General features: G+C 38.4%; 1 pseudogene; it reads right to left on the reverse strand.

The window, feature by feature from the left end:
- The window catches only part of LOC149390520 (uncharacterized), a 30,518-nt pseudogene extending 14,363 nt beyond the window's left edge, over positions 1-16,155 (reverse strand).
- Between the last annotated feature and the right edge of the window lie 1,492 nt (positions 16,156-17,647).

Raw genomic sequence — 17,647 nt, forward strand, 5'->3', positions numbered from 1 at the left:
ATTGAAGGTGAGACCTTTCCTATAAATAGGAGCCTCATTCCACACATTTGATTCATCCAAAGTTTTAGAGATTGAGAGCATCTCTCTCTAAACTTGGCCGCCCCTCCCCTCTCTCTCTTTATTCAATTTCGTTTTATTGTTTTGGCACCTAGGTCCTCATTTGACCTACAGTTTAGCTCTTCGACTTCAAGACTCGTTCTTAAGTCGTAGTGTTTAAAAGTGCCCACACACTAATTCCTTTTATCTTGAGTGATTTAGTGATAGAAACTTTCGTGGTTGCTCGAGTTAACGAGGAAAGGAAGAGAGACGTGCTGCGATGGAGACGAACGTTGCAACCTTTTTCAAAAGCTTCTCAACGTTCAAGCTTCTAAAAAGGTTAGTAATCTTTTATGCTCATATTAGCTTTTATTTACATGTGCTTGCTCTTTGTCTAGGTTAGTAAAAACTGTTTTACTTGAAAGAGAAAATTTTTAAAATTCCGCCGCTTAACGAAGCGTTAAACTTTTTCTTAAACCCTAGATCGATTCCAACAGAAAGACGGTGAAAAAAAGTAGCGCATAAGGTGTTGCGTTACTTTCCACTGAAAGATCGGCTTAAGATATTGTACGCGAGTCGGCACACAGCTCTAGAGATGCAGTGGCACGAGAATGAACGCATTAAGGAGGATGGTGTACTGCGAAATCCTGCTGACGGAGCAGCGTGGAAGGAGATCGACCGAAAATATCCCATGTTTGCGGTAGAACCGAGGAACGTCCGGCTTGGACTTGCCGCCGATGGTTTCAACCCATTTGGTGACATGAGTTTATCGTACAGTATGTGGCCGGTAGTCTTGACTGCGTACAACTTACCGCCGTGGTTGTGCATGAAAACATCGTACTTGATGTTAACATTGATTATACCAGGTCGTAGTGCGCCGAGAAAAGACATGGACGTTTTTTTACAACCGCTACGGCTACAGGAGCTGGAGGCAGCGGAGGCGGGGATGACTACTTAGCGCGTCTCCCAAATTATTGCGAGTCGGCGCCCGTACACGATGGCGGTGAAGAAGAAGACGAGGAGATCGAACCGGCTGTGCATGGGCCAACGCTCGGGATTCGATCTGAGCGTGCACGGTGCCCCGGGGTGAAGGAAGTCGTTATTTATAACGAGGAGTTTCAGTCTTTCTTGCAACCAGAGCGAGAGATGGATCCGGATCTTGCGACGTTCGCGAACACGCTCGGGTTGGTCGTCCGAGACAAGATCTCGCCTACGGTCCCAAGGTGGACGCATGCGAACGTGGGGCCGGCGAAGGAGGCCGAGATCCGAGAAGCGATTCGAGACAAGTACGACATTCGAGTCGATGGTGACAGAACCGGGAAGAAGAAGGCGATTGTCGATGCGGCAATCATTCGAGACGCGAAGACCCGTCTTTGTGATTGGAGGCATTGTTGTCAATGGTGCCCACAAGAAGAGTAGTAGTGTCTATTTATGTACATTTGATGTCATATAGTCTTACGAAGACTCTTGCTTGTAATTGCTTATTCATTAATAAAAAGTTGAAACGTTCATTCAATCTTCCTTGTCTGAAGCTTTATGATAAAACCATAGTCTTTTAGTCCATAAACAAACTAAACAACTTACGAAGAGACAAATGTAGATTTGCATGAACAAACTCTTCGTAGTTTGCTTAAAACGATATATTCGCAATCTTAGGGTCAAAGGACTATTGACCTCAGTATGATTGTTAGAAGAATCTATGATGTCTGGTTATGAGGCATTGAGAGTTTGGGACTCTATAGTTCTTCTAGGTATCTTCCGAAGATACTGAATTGACCAGTGCACTTCTAGAGACAATATAAGAACAAACCATTTAACCTCTTATGTCTCGAAGTCACTATGTATGAATTGCATCATGCTTACCTTAATCCTGAAATGAGACATGCCATTTCACACCTTAGTATTCTCATTTGAGAAAGTCAAAGTTCGGACTCACTATGTGATTCCGAACAAGGCCTATTGGTGAAGTACTAAGTTGTGAGTCTGTCATGAGTAACTTTGTGAAGTTCTCATAGATATGGAATTCATGTACAAGATTGCTGAAATGCAATGTATGTCACCTCATGCTTTGTTCCTTGGAGTGTGAATAAATGAACTGGCCAGTGTCCAAATTGAGTCCTGACTTTTTTGGATGAAACAATGTGACTTGTTAGCTCCTCGTCAATACATTGTTTCTAACTTATTCACAAGCGACAAAGGAGTTGAGGAAATAACAGCTAGAAGGGTAAAATGGTAATTTAGTAAATCCTGACTAGCTGATGACATTCATGAAGGGTAAACATAGATAATATTCAGTGGATCCGCTCATCATAATTAGGTCGAATTCTTGAGTAGAAAATAAATTCATTTGAACCGAGAGATTTTCACTGTCAGCTCTTTAGTGGAGTCAGTTGGCATTAAGCTAAACTTGGAAAAGGTTTGTGAACTCTTGAGTCCAAGTGTTTAGCTAAAGCTTTGTTCATTTGGGTCCATGAGGTCACTGTCACGAATCACATCGATAGGAATAGTTAAACTGGAAGCTAAGTCAAAACAAGAACGAAAATAGTGAAAATGGTATTTTTGTCTTTTGAGACAAACGATGAAATGAATGTCAATAAATTTTTGACAAGGTCATTTTATGACATGTTTCACTCGGCCATGACTTGATCATTGGGCCTTGTGAATTAATTTCATTTCATAAGAATTTTATTGAAAATTCTAAATGGGCTTTTTCTTATGTTGTCATGAACAAGTGAAGAAAATTCTAGAAGCCTTTTCTAGAAGCCATAGGCGCCCAACACTACCCAAAGAGAAAGGGAAATTATTTTGTGCATAAATGTATTTAGATACTTGCCAAAAGAAAAAGAGGAAACAAATTTGCATATTAGATGCACAAGGGAATCGGCCAAGAGAGTAATAGGCAAGCCAAGGAACAAAAAAGGAAACAAATCCTAGCCTTCTAGAAGGCTGCCTTGGGCGCCCAAAAGGAATGAGAAATAAGGGTTATTTTGCTCATGAATATGTGATATTCTATAGAAGAGGAAACTACCTTCTTGAAGGTGAGACCTCTCCTATAAATAGGAGCCTCATTCTTCTCATTTTCGTCCATCCAAGTTTAAGAGATTTGAGAGACTCTCTCTCTAGAACTTGGCCGAAGTCCTCTTCTCTCTCTCTCTAGTTTATTTTCGGTTTTCTCTTGTCTTGGCACCTAGGTCCTCACTCGACCTAGTCTTTAGCTCTGCGACTTTGAGACTCGTTCTTAAGTCGTAGTGTTTAAAAGTGCCCACTCACTAATTCCTTCTTTTCGAGTGATTTAGTGATAGAAACTTTCGTGGTTGCTCGAGTTGCCGAGGAAAGAAAGAGAGACGTGCTGCGAGGGGAGACGAGCGTTGCAACTTTCCAAAGGCTTCTACAAGGTTCAAGCTTCAAGAAAGGTTAGTAACTTTTATAGCTCATATTAGTTTTTATTTACATGCACATGCTCTTGTCTAGGTTAGTAAAAACTAGTTTTACTTTAAAAGAAAATTTTTAAAATTCCGCCGCTTAACGAAGCGTTAAACTTTTTCTCAAACCCTAGATCGATTCCAACAAATGGTATCAGAGCTATGGTCAAAGGAATGCATGTGCATGTTTTTTAAATTATGAGCTTGAAAATCGTTTTCAAAAGTTTACTAATTTTGTGACAAGTTAGAATTGTAATATTAGATTTTTTTTAATTTATTGCTCTTGTCTCTAAATTAAAAACCATGTTGATTTTCTATGAGTTTGGGATGATGTTAAAACACATTAGAATCAGTTCTAAAAGTTTTTAATTTTTTATATTGAAAAACGTGTTTTAAAGGTTTGAGAATTTTCGAGTAAATTTTGTGACTAGTTTTATTTTCTTGCTAGTTTCGTTTATTTACTTGAATCGTTTTATGCATGTTGTTATTTCTTTTATTCTATGTTATTACCCTGCTAATAAAACACAAATAAAAGCTTTAAACAATATCTTAAAACGTTCTGTTACACTCGATTCTTTTTCGCACCTAAAAGGACGAAGCTTTAATTTATTTCTTTTTCTTCGAGCTGGAATGTAAACCCGCATTAAAAGCGGCATAACTCTCTGCTCAGAAATCGAAATTTAATGATTCTTGAATCAAATTAAAGCTCTGTCTGTCCTCTGTCCAATGCCACCGGTTTCGGCTGAAAAGGACATCGGAGCCGCCAGATATGGCGATTTTACTCCGAGGTGCGCGGCTGTCTGAAACTCTAGTTTTTTAGAAATCCGGATTTTCAAACCCCACTACCATGAGTTATAGAACTCTAATGAGAAAACTTTCTTGAGCAAAAATGTTTTTCATATGATTATAAACATGATGTGTAAAGATTAAAAGTTTTGATTTTTGAAAGATTAATTGAAATTGAATTTTTACAAAACTAGTTTGAATTTTGAAAAACCGTTTTCACTTTCAAACTTGAAAATATTTTGTCATCCAAATCAAATAAGTTTTCAAAATGTTTTCAAAACTATATCTATATCACATATGTTCAAAATCTATATGCTCTTGAAATTTTGAGTGGGAGGTCTCCTTGTAGACAAGCCGAAAAATAAAAAGATGTGTAATCTCAAACTTTCAAGTGTTTGAGTGAGTTGAAGTTCACACTTCCCTCACGCACTTTCCCGAAATAGAAAATAGGAAAAGATCGAGTATGTACCTTGTGCCTTTATGCACTAATACTGCTCTGAACATGTCGATCTAGGATTCTCTTCTAGTTGTCCGCTCTGTCGCTCTCTAACTAGGAAATTTGTTTCCGAACTTATAAGAGTCGATGAACCAACTCCAAAAACTAAGTGGGAGGGTTATATTCGTTGTTTGTAACCCGCGATCCCCAACACTAGTGAAAGATGCAATAACGTGGGACTAAGAGCCGCTCTTGCGACCCTCACTTAAATGTGAGTACTCCAAGGCGTTATTGCTTCGATCATTGCTCAATGAGCTACGTCCGAGAGTGATGCAATGATGGCAAGGCCTCCCCTTGGGGGATTGTTTTTCAAAGCTGATCTTTTGGACTAAGTGGTTGGTTGCACACTTAGGCTCAATCCCTAGTATCCTTCCTTAAGGCTCTGCGAAAGGATGTGAGTGATCAAACCAATTTACAAGGTGGCTAGTCAAAATGATGTACTGACATCTTGGCTTAGCATTAATGATGTGTCATTTACTTATAAATGGAGATTTTTTGCGGCCTTCTCTTGAGGGAGTAAATTATCGTTTGGTTTATAACACCTTTGGATTTTATAAAAGTCTTAATAAAACTTAAATCCTAAACCAAAGACTAATCATAAACTTGTTTCAACTTACATAGGCAATATGTCTCCCAACTCTCTCTCTTTCATTCTTTCCTCGAACAAACTCGAAAACGAAAACTACGTAGATTCGAAACGTAACCTCGACATAATACCTACCGTTTACAAGCACAAATGGGTACTCACCACCCCGTGTCCTCCTCTGACGAATAATGATTCAACTCAAGAGGACAATGACGCCTTAGCGGCCTGGCTTCGATCCGATGAGATTGTGAGGTGCTATATCTTGGCATCTATGAACAATGTGCTGAAAGTGCAACATCGTGACATCGAGACTACCGCTGACATGCTCTACAATCTCCTTGAGATGTTTGGAGGGCAAAGGCGTCAAGCAAGGCAACAAGCAGTCCGACAGTTTATGAACTGTCATATGCAGGCTAGGACTCCTATAGGAGACTTTATGATATTGATCATTGGTCATCTGAGTAAAATAGAAATCCTAGGATCTGAGATTGATGGGAAGAATGTCATAGATGTGATCTTAGAAACTCTCCCCGCATCTCTTGATACCTTCAAGATGAACTACTCCATTAACAAGCTAGAGTACACTGCTACCAAGCTTATGGAGGAACTTCACACTGCTGTAGGTTTCACTAAGAGAAAGAGGAATCAAGGAGAGGCACATGCTACTGAGCAAAAAGCCTCCGCCTCTGGAACTGTGAAGAGACCTTACAAGGCCGATAAAGAGAACTGTCCCGCCTATCTCAAAGCAAAGGAACATAGTATTGTACTAGTTACCGAAGCATGCTTAGTAGCTGATAATGTATCAACGTGGATTCTTGACTCCGCTGCTACTAACCATATTTATTGTTCCTTGAATGGTTTCAAGAAAACCAAAAGCTTAGAGGAAGGCGAGTTCTGTTTCAAATGGGGTGATGGGAGCCTGGTGTCTGCGAAGGCTGTGGGATCCGTGACGCTGTCTTTTGAAGACCGCACTTTAAACTTGAATAATGTTTATTTTGTTCCTACCTTTGGGAAGAACTTAATATCCGTTGCTCGTCTTCTTGAGCAAGATTATTGTTTAAAGTTCATAAAGAATGGAATTCGTATTTCTTTTTCTAATTCTTTCGTCACTGATGCATGTATGAAGAATGGTCTTTTTTACATCTATCCCACTCAACCTTCTCTTTTAGACACCGAAATAGATAACGATCTAATTAGGGAGTCAAAGAGGATCAAACTTTCTGAATCCTCCGATCTAACAAAATCAACATACCTCTGGCACTTAAGACTTGGTCATATCAGTCTAGATAGGATTAAGAGACTTGTGAGGGATGGTCCACTCCAAGCCTCTGCAATAGGTTCACTACCTACTTGTGAATCTTGCATAGAAGGAAAAATGACTAAGCGACCTTTCTCCGATAAGGGTCGAAGAGCCACTGAGTTGCTGGAACTAATACATTCTGATGTATGTGGTCCGCTCAACCAACAGGCACGTGGAGGATACGAATACTTCGTTACCTTCACTGATGATTACTCAAGATATGGGTTTGTCTATTTGCTTAAACACAAATCCGAGACCTTTAACGTATTTAAGGTCTTTAGGGCTTTAGTGGAAAAGCAAACTGGCAAAGTGATCAAAACCCTTCGATCTGATCGAGGTGGTGAGTATATGTCTGGAGAGTTCGATGACTTTCTTAAAGAAGAAGGTATCGCTTCTCAGCTTACCGCACCTGGCACACCTCAACAAAACGGAGTGTCAGAGAGAAGAAACCGAACTCTTATGGAGATGGTTAGATCAATGATGAGTTACTCATCACTCCCGCTTTCCTTTTGGGGATATGCCCTCGAAACAGCCGCCTACATTCTGAACCAAGTTCCGTCCAAAACGGTTCCTGGTACTCCTTATGAACGATGGACTGGCCGTAAAGTGAATCTTGGCCGCATCCGAATTTGGGGTTGCCCTGCACACGTGCTGAGGCAAAAGACTAGCAAGTTGGCTAGTAGGTCAGAATTGTGCCTGTTTGTAGGATATCCGAAGGAAACCAAAGGTTTTACTTTCTATAGTCCCGAGGACGATAAGACTTTCGTTAGCACGAATGCTCGTTTTCTTGAGGAGGACTTTATGAAGGATGCGAAACCTAGAAGCAAAATTGTGCTTGAAGAAAAGTTGGGCGAGGAAGCTTCTACCTCGTCAGTAAGAACTGTTCTTACCCCAACTGAAACACAACCTAACTCATCAGAATCTCGTCAAGTAGTACTTCGACGTAGTGGGAGGGCTACTCAAAAGCCTGACAGGTACATGTCTTATGGAGACTCTCTTGTAGCCGTCTCTGACATGGATGACCCTGTTTCCTATAGCCAAGCAATGGCTTGTTCTGAATCAAACCTTTGGCTTGACGCCATGAAAGTTGAAATGCACTCGATGTATGTCAACAAAGTCTGGAAACTTGTAGACCTTCCTGAAGGGATTAAACCCGTAGGGTGTAAGTGGATATACAAGAAGAAAAGGGGTCCTGATGGGAACGTCGAGACGTTCAAAGCACGACTTGTGGCAAAGGGTTATACCCAACAAGAAGGGATTGACTATGAAGAAACCTTCTCGCCAGTCGCGATGCTTAAATCCATCCGCATACTCCTATCCATAGCTGCAGCTCTCGACTATGAGATCTGGCAAATGGATGTCAAGACAGCCTTTCTGAATGGCAATCTTGACGAGCGCATTTACATGGCTCAACCAGACGGTTTCGTGGATAAAGGTCAAGAGACCAAGGTTTGTGAGTTGCTTAAATCCATTTATGGACTAAAGCAAGCATCTAGGTCATGGAATATTAGATTCGATGAAACTGTAAAGAGCTTCGGCTTTGAACAGTCAATAGATGAGCCTTGTGTTTACAAGTTAATACACGAAGGTAAAGTTGTGTTTCTGGTACTATATGTCGATGATATACTACTCATTGGTAATGACGTGGGTAAGTTATCTGAGGTTAAGGTCTGGCTAGCAAAGCAATTTGATATGAAGGATCTAGGAGAAGCCGCGTACATTCTGGGAATCCAAATCTTTCGAGATAGGAAAAACCGGACCCTGTCGCTCTCTCAAGCATCTTATATTGATAAGGTGATGGATCGCTTCTCGATGCAAGACTGCAAGAGGGGTCAAACACCCTTTAGGCATGGAGTTTCACTCTCTAAGGACCAGTCTCCCAAGACTGCACAAGAGATTGAAGACATGAGAAAGATTCCTTACGCCTCTGCCGTGGGAAGTCTCATGTATGCCATGCTTTGCACTAGACCTGACATCTGTTTCGCCGTTGGCGTAGTTAGCCGTTTCCAATCCAACCCTGGACCCGAGCACTGGATTGCTGTTAAGCATGTTCTTAAGTATCTTCGAAGAACTAGGAACTTGATGCTTACATACTCAGGTACTGACCTGACTATGACGGGATATACCGACTCCGATTTTCAAGCGGATAAGGATTCCAGGAAATCCACTTCGGGATCTGTGTTCATCCTTAATGGTGGAGCTGTTGTGTGGAGAAGTATTAAGCAATCTTGCATTGCTGACTCCACAATGGAAGCAGAATATGTGGCTGCTTGTGAAGCATCCAAAGAGGCTGTATGGCTTAGAAAGTTCCTTAAGTATTTGGAAATTGTTCCAAACGTCGACGAGCCCATGACCCTTTATTGTGATAATAGTGGGGCTGTCGCTAACTCAAAGGAACCTAGAAGCCATAAGCGCTCTAAGCATATTGAGAGGAAATACCATTTGATTCGAGAGATCGCGCAACGCGGAGACGTGGAGGTGAAGTAGATCTCTGGAAGATCCATTCACCAAGGCCTTAGCGAACATGGTCTACGACCAACTTCGAGAGGGATTAGGCATGTAGGACTACTCACATCTTCTTTGAGTCAAGTGGGAGTTTGTTGTCAATGGTGCCCACAAGAAGAGTAGTAGTGTCTATTTATGTACATTTGATGTCATATAGTCTTACGAAGACTCTTGCTTGTAATTGCTTATTCATTAATAAAAAGTTGAAACGTTCATTCAATCTTCCTTGTCTGAAGCTTTATGATAAAACCATAGTCTTTTAGTCCATAAACAAACTAAACAACTTACGAAGAGACAAATGTAGATTTGCATGAACAAACTCTTCGTAGTTTGCTTAAAACGATATATTCGCAATCTTAGGGTCAAAGGACTATTGACCTCAGTATGATTGTTAGAAGAATCTATGATGTCTGGTTATGAGGCATTGAGAGTTTGGGACTCTATAGTTCTTCTAGGTATCTTCCGAAGATACTGAATTGACCAGTGCACTTCTAGAGACAATATAAGAACAAACCATTTAACCTCTTATGTCTCGAAGTCACTATGTATGAATTGCATCATGCTTACCTTAATCCTGAAATGAGACATGCCATTTCACACCTTAGTATTCTCATTTGAGAAAGTCAAAGTTCGGACTCACTATGTGATTCCGAACAAGGCCTATTGGTGAAGTACTAAGTTGTGAGTCTGTCATGAGTAACTTTGTGAAGTTCTCATAGATATGGAATTCATGTACAAGATTGCTGAAATGCAATGTATGTCACCTCATGCTTTGTTCCTTGGAGTGTGAATAAATGAACTGGCCAGTGTCCAAATTGAGTCCTGACTTTTTTGGATGAAACAATGTGACTTGTTAGCTCCTCGTCAATACATTGTTTCTAACTTATTCACAAGCGACAAAGGAGTTGAGGAAATAACAGCTAGAAGGGTAAAATGGTAATTTAGTAAATCCCGACTAGCTGATGACATTCATGAAGGGTAAACATAGATAATATTCAGTGGATCCGCTCATCATAATTAGGTCGAATTCTTGAGTAGAAAATAAATTCATTTGAACCGAGAGATTTTCACTGTCAGCTCTTTAGTGGAGTCAGTTGGCATTAAGCTAAACTTGGAAAAGGTTTGTGAACTCTTGAGTCCAAGTGTTTAGCTAAAGCTTTGTTCATTTGGGTCCATGAGGTCACTGTCACGAATCACATCGATAGGAATAGTTAAACTGGAAGCTAAGTCAAAACAAGAACGAAAATAGTGAAAAGGTATTTTTGTCTTTTGAGACAAACGATGAAATGAATGTCAATAAATTTTTGACAAGGTCATTTTATGACATGTTTCACTCGGCCATGACTTGATCATTGGGCCTTGTGAATTAATTTCATTTCATAAGAATTTTATTGAAAATTCTAAATGGGCTTTTTCTTATGTTGTCATGAACAAGTGAAGAAAATTCTAGAAGCCTTTTCTAGAAGCCATAGGCGCCCAACACTACCCAAAGAGAAAGGGAAATTATTTTGTGCATAAATGTATTTAGATACTTGCCAAAAGAAAAAGAGGAAACAAATTTGCATATTAGATGCACAAGGGAATCGGCCAAGAGAGTAATAGGCAAGCCAAGGAACAAAAAAGGAAACAAATCCTAGCCTTCTAGAAGGCTGCCTTGGGCGCCCAAAAGGAATGAGAAATAAGGGTTATTTTGCTCATGAATATGTGATATTCTATAGAAGAGGAAACTACCTTCTTGAAGGTGAGACCTCTCCTATAAATAGGAGCCTCATTCTTCTCATTTTCATCCATCCAAGTTTAAGAGATTTGAGAGACTCTCTCTCTAGAACTTGGCCGAAGTCCTCTTCTCTCTCTCTCTAGTTTATTTTCGGTTTTCTCTTGTCTTGGCACCTAGGTCCTCACTCGACCTAGTCTTTAGCTCTGCGACTTTGAGACTCGTTCTTAAGTCGTAGTGTTTAAAAGTGCCCACTCACTAATTCCTTCTTTTCGAGTGATTTAGTGATAGAAACTTTCGTGGTTGCTCGAGTTGCCGAGGAAAGAAAGAGAGACGTGCTGCGAGGGGAGACGAGCGTTGCAACTTTCCAAAGGCTTCTACAAGGTTCAAGCTTCAAGAAAGGTTAGTAACTTTTATAGCTCATATTAGTTTTTATTTACATGCACATGCTCTTGTCTAGGTTAGTAAAAACTAGTTTTACTTTAAAAGAAAATTTTTAAAATTCCGCCGCTTAACGAAGCGTTAAACTTTTTCTCAAACCCTAGATCGATTCCAACAGGCATACCTTGCGGTCATGGTTCGACATCGACTGCAAGAGCAGCGTACAGGTGGCGCGGTCGATGAAACCGAGGACCGTTAAGCTCGACACAGAATGAGAGACGCTTATACAACGATATACGAGCGATGAGTTTAAGGTAATCAAATCATTTATGTTAAATATGTGTTTACTCTTTTATGATACGATTTGTTATTTTAGTGTACGTTTACTTATATTACAGGCCAAGCGAAGAACAAGGCGAATCGCGCGAAGAAGAAGACAAAGAGTCGACAGGGGACGATTGGATTCTTGATCCACCGCATGAAGAACGTAAGTTTTTATGTTTATATGATGGATCAAATCGTTAAAACTATTTAACACTTGAAATTTTGTGTACATGCAGAAGAGCGCCGAGACAGGCGCTTTCGAGAGCTTGTTTGCGAACTACAAGCGCCAACATCAGTCCGACAAGTCCGAATGGCTGACTCCTGAAGCCTCCGCACGTTATGTAAGTTTACATTTATTTTGTCTTATTTTTCGATCAATATATACTAACTAGTTAATTATATCAGGACGCTGATATTGCCGTTGAGCAACAAGGAGCGAACGTTGATATTGCCGTCCTAGAGCAGCAGGCGATCCGCGATATTATGGGTTCGCATAGTGATCACTTGACCGGCGTCGGACGCTTGGTGCCACAGGGAGCGCGGATGGCGGCTGAAATCGCCGAAGTCTACGGTTCGGAGGCTGGTACTTCGCATCCAGGATATATCTCGCAGGAGGTGTTCACGTCGATCCTCACATCGTTCGCCGATGCAATACAGAGTCAGGTGCCCGGCCTCAACCTGAGCTCGTTTATGCCCCAATTTCCGTAGAGTTCGCAGCAGGCTCCTTCGACCCATAACCAGCAGACTCGGACGGCCGGCGTCCATACTCCGATGCCCGGCGTCCACACTCCGACGGGCGGCTAGCAGAATCCGACGGGCGGCTAGCAGACGACTCCCGACGGTAGCCAGACCTCCCACCGCGGCGGTCCGAGTCAGTCAGCTGATGAGCACATTATTCCGCCGAGCCTTGCAGAGTATCAGCGTCAGCAGAGCATTTCACGTCGAGGAGGAGGAAAAAAAGGACGACGACCCAAAGGTCGCAGCTAGTCTTTTATTAGATATTTTATGTATAGTAGATTATTATTTACATGTATTTTTACATATTTCTCGTTTATCGAAATCGTAACTGGATTTTATATATAAGTTGATTTCGATAATATAATTTGATATTTATTTGATTTTTCATTATAGAATTTCATAAACGAAAAAAACAAAAAAATTTAATAATTAGCGACGAAAAAGTCGTCGCTAACTATAGTAATGAGTGAAGTTATTAGCGACGACTTTTCCGTCGCTAATGTCGTCGCTAAATATTTAGCGACGACTATTTCGTCGCTAAATATATTTAGGCACGGACATTTAGCAACGATAATAATCGTCGCTAAATAGATTTAGTGACGATTAAGGTGTTATTACCGACGCAAAAAATCGTCGGTAATGACTCTATTTGTTGTACTGTTTCACCTCAACTCGCTAAAGATGCAGCTGCTAGAAAGGTGTTTTTATGGGAGTGGGATTAGCAGTGGAGAATAATGAAATCAATCGGATTTTTTGGGATTGCCAATGAAGGCACGACATAACAACCTATTTATTTTGTTTATGAAAATTTTATTCCTAGCATAAGTTTTCTCTATATAAATCGTACAGTATGAAATATTGAAGTCTTATTTTGCACCATCAAAAAGTTTAATTATAAATTTATGCAAAATTTAAGAATTATTAATTGTAGAAACTTGCAGAGACTTAACATTGCATTGGCATTTTTATTTGGTAGTTTCCGACTTATGATCAGTAAATTGGATAATTAGAAGAGGAAAGAAAATGCGACTGCCAAACAACTTGTTTAACCTTTAAATAAATAAATAATTGAATTTTGATTTTAGATTATTGAACGAAAAATCCTTGTCCATACAATTATGCCAATCTTACCAGAAATGAAAAAGAATTGATTCATTTTTTTCCCGTCACATTCAGATTGATAAGGCTCAGACCGGAAGTTCCAAAAAATAAATTATAAAAAAACCCGAAAGTGGGCGTTGTTGGTTGGCACAGGTGTCTTTCAATATTTTCACAGATTTATTATCATTTTGTATGATGCAAAAAAGTACATAGTGTTTTATTGCTTTTGTGGTGATATATATAACTTCTGATTCCAAGATCCTCCTAACTAATTGAACAGTGAAAGACTTCTTGTTTAGGGAAGTGGGGTTGATATGAAAATGACCATAGAAGCAAGACAACAATGCACGTACTTTTTTAATATTATATTACACAGCAATTTAGAATATCTGTTCGCTTTAGGTTGAGTTTGAAAATAAAACTTGGTCATTTTGAGTAGTAAGACTATATCAGACGAGAAAGCGTAATTGACCAAATCACATGCAATGCAATGCTTCAAGTTTTGCATTTCTGGATCTTGGAATGTAGACAATCATAAATATGAAGGTATGATTTTAATATATTGAATGAAACGATAACGACTGGATCTATCATAATAGGTTTTCATTTTATTTTTACAGTGTCACATATATGTCATCCGAAACTGCCATGGTCTCTCATCTCAAGTGAAGCCATTTGAACCGTAATTACCGAAATAGCTTTGTGAACACCAAATCGTTGCATTGCACACGCTAAATTTCAGTTTCTTTCCACAACTTTTTGTCCGCATGACCGAATTTGACTTGGCAAATATTTTTCCTCTATTGCAACGTTGAGACAACGAAGAGCGCGATAAATACGTACGTTCCTGTCATTATGCTTCATGCCTCTGGCGACAAACTCGTTAATGCTGTAAATACATCAATCGATGCGTCTTTCCATTGCCCAACCAAAGCACTCATATTCGACACCAACGTCAAATAGCTCGGTTTCAAAGGCTCTTTCTCGACGATCAGTCCTATAACACTAAAGTAAATGCATCAATAACATCTACTTGCGGACACCATTAAAAAAAAAAAAAATTGTCCATTTGATCAAAGAAACCTCATTTTATGTGTTTCAATAGTATTTTACTCTCTAAATGCTAAATATTGACCTTAACTTAACTTTTATATTGAAAAGTTTATGAATGCAAGCACAATTAACTTCCTAAATTTTTTGTAACTTTCATCCAAAGGTGGAAAGGAAAATCATAATTTAGTTTTTACACTTTTGATGGAGCGGGAAGTTCTTCAGGTCAACTTTGCTAATTTATTCTCCCCTTCAAATTTGCACCAGCCATTTGGTTTAAATAGGTAATATTTCATATTTATCGTTTCAAGAAATGGTAAAGCTGGTTTTTCGAAAAACGAGTGTTAAAATATAGTTTACAATATTTTGAGTTCAGAACAATTTTCAAAAGACTAATCCATAGACTAAAATCATTTTCCGAAAAAGATACACTTGAAAACTCATTTCAATTTCACCAATATTTATTTTCAACAATTTAAAATCTAATGGCTGAGACAAAATTTTATTTGGTGGCCGGAGTCATGCACGGCGATTTAAAGTCAAACACGGACAGAGACCAAGGCCCGTGTACATTGCCGTAGTCAGGGCCGGCCTCATAACTATTGTGGCCTTAGGCAAAAATTGAAAATGAGGCCTTTTTTATACAAAAGAAAAAACTTCTAAGAAATCCAAATAAAAAATAAAAGAAAAATAATAGTTAATTAACCACCATTTCTAATAAAGATAGGAGAATACAATACCCTTAATAAATAAAAACATAATGTCCATTGATATTTTTATCACTTTGTGTATTCCAAATTGTCCATGTTTCATCCATGCACCTTCTATCTATGCACCTAAAAAGTAGACAAAACATACAAACAAAAAAAAGTTATAACAATAAAGATCTATATAAACTTTACTTTTCTTACTTTGTGCGATGCAAAAGTACTAATGAGATCATCGAATTCAAGCTCGTGTAACATATTTTTTTCAATGGACAACATGGCTAATACATTCAACCGCTCTTATGACATAGTTGATCTTAGATAAGATTTTATTAATTTCAACTTCGAAAAACTCCTCTCTGCGGAAGCCACGGTTACTGGAATTGTCAATAAAATCCGATAAGCAATGTATGCATTGGGAAAAGAATCCACATTTTTTTATATAATGAAGTGTTTCCATCGGACTACTTTTTTCTTTCAAAATTTCTCTAAGCACTTTTAATTCAGAAAATAAATCTAAACCATCAATGTCCGAAAGTCCCTTACATTTCAACACATCTTCAAGATTCAATGAAGATTTTTTCAAATCACATTCATCTAACGACTTTAGCTTTTTGAAATTGAATAAAAATCCAAAAACATTTTCATATGCTTGAAATTGCTCAAATCTACTTGTAAGCGAAAAAATAACTTGATCCACAATGTAAAGGAAATATTCAATTCGAAATGATTCTTCGGGAGTTTGGTTTTTATCGCAATCAACACTTTCACCAAAATGCTTTTTTCTACGAATCACACGTTTTTCTCGAAATTTTGGTTCTACATCCATCTCATTTGCAATCTCTTTCACCGAAATCATAGCACATGTAAAACCATTTTCTCTATAATTTTTAAAATAAGTGAGTAGGCCTTTCAATTGATCTATAGCAATCTCAATATGCATATCTTCACTTTGTAAGGTTTTACTCACTGAATTAATAGCAAATAATATATCAAACCAAATAGTCATGCCTAGCAAAAATTCAAAATTCTCTATTTCATACTCCGCTAGACATTTAGCTTCACTCTTGATTTTAGGATCCTCACATGTTTCTCCTAGCTCAAACAAGGCATCTCTTATTTTTGGAGCTTGATATCTAATTGCCTTAACACTATCAATTCGACTTTCCCAACGAGTTTGTGACAATGATTTAACAGTCAAATCTGATATGTTATCTTTTAGTATTTTCCATCTCTTAGTAGAAGAAGCAAACAATGAATAGATGCGTTGAAAAACTCCAAAAAATGATATAGCTCTAACACAAGAGTTTGCAACATCGGAAAGCACCAAATTAAGACTATGACAACCACAAGGTGTATAAAATGCTCTTGAATTTACATCTAACAATCTTTTTTGAACACCTTGGTACTTTCCTTTCATATTAGATCCGTTATCATAACCTTGTCCTCTTATATTAGACCTTTACCCGATGTATCATCCACTTGTAAAAACCCCCAAAAAATACTCTTCTACGGTTATTGGATCTTTTCCCATACAAACACACCTTAATATGATAGACATTTGTTCTTGGTGATTTGAATCGGGAGTACAATCAAGTAGAACCGAGAAGTATTTTGCATCTTTTATATTTTTCAAAATTTTACTTTTAACTTCATTTGCTAACATTTGTATAAGCTCATTTTGAATCCGATGTCCTAGATAATGATTATGAATATCGCCACTTTGAATACGTCGAACATGTTCTTGCATTATTGGATCGAATTCGGCTAGCATTTCAACAAGACTCAAAAAATTTCCATTATTTTCTTGATAAATCTTTTCATTACTTCCACGAAATGCAAGATTATTTTTAGCTAAATTTTTTACGATTGCAATTATTCTTGTTAAGACATTTCTCTAATGTTCCTTCTCTTTGTTTATTCTTTCTTGAGCGTGTTTATCAATTGTCAATTTTTTAGATAATCTTAGCTCTAATTCAAACCAAGTAGTCATGCATACAATGTGATCATTACTTATCTCATGACTTCTTAATTTTGCACTAAGATTCTTCCAATCATTTGTCCCTTCATCACCTAATTGATTTTTGGTATGGTTGGCCTTAAATAATTTACAACAAAAGCAATATACTTTATCAAATTCCTTTGAATATACTAACCATCTTCTATCATGTTTTTCGCCATTTGGTAGTTTCCTATAGTAGTAAGAAAAAGCAAAATGCCTAGAATTTTCATCTTTTGGAAAACTAATTTCACTCTCTCTAATAGGACCTTTCTCAATTAGTATGTCTCTAAAATTGTTATCAATATTGTTCCATCGTCCCGGATCATAAACATTTATTGACATCTCATTCATGTTTTTTTTTAACCTCTCCTTCTATTTCAATGTCAATAAAATCATTTCCGGGTTCTTCCTCATCGTTGGTCTCTCTAGATTTTTCTACCCGCATATCATCATTTCCATGTGCGCTCACTTCTTCATCAACTATGGTTACTAAATCTTT

The sequence above is a fragment of the Urtica dioica genome, chromosome 7 (genome assembly GCF_054948205.1).
Source record: "Urtica dioica subsp. dioica isolate 48M chromosome 7, U.dioica_male_clone48M_v1_H2, whole genome shotgun sequence".
NCBI classification, from domain to species: domain Eukaryota; kingdom Viridiplantae; phylum Streptophyta; class Magnoliopsida; order Rosales; family Urticaceae; genus Urtica; species Urtica dioica.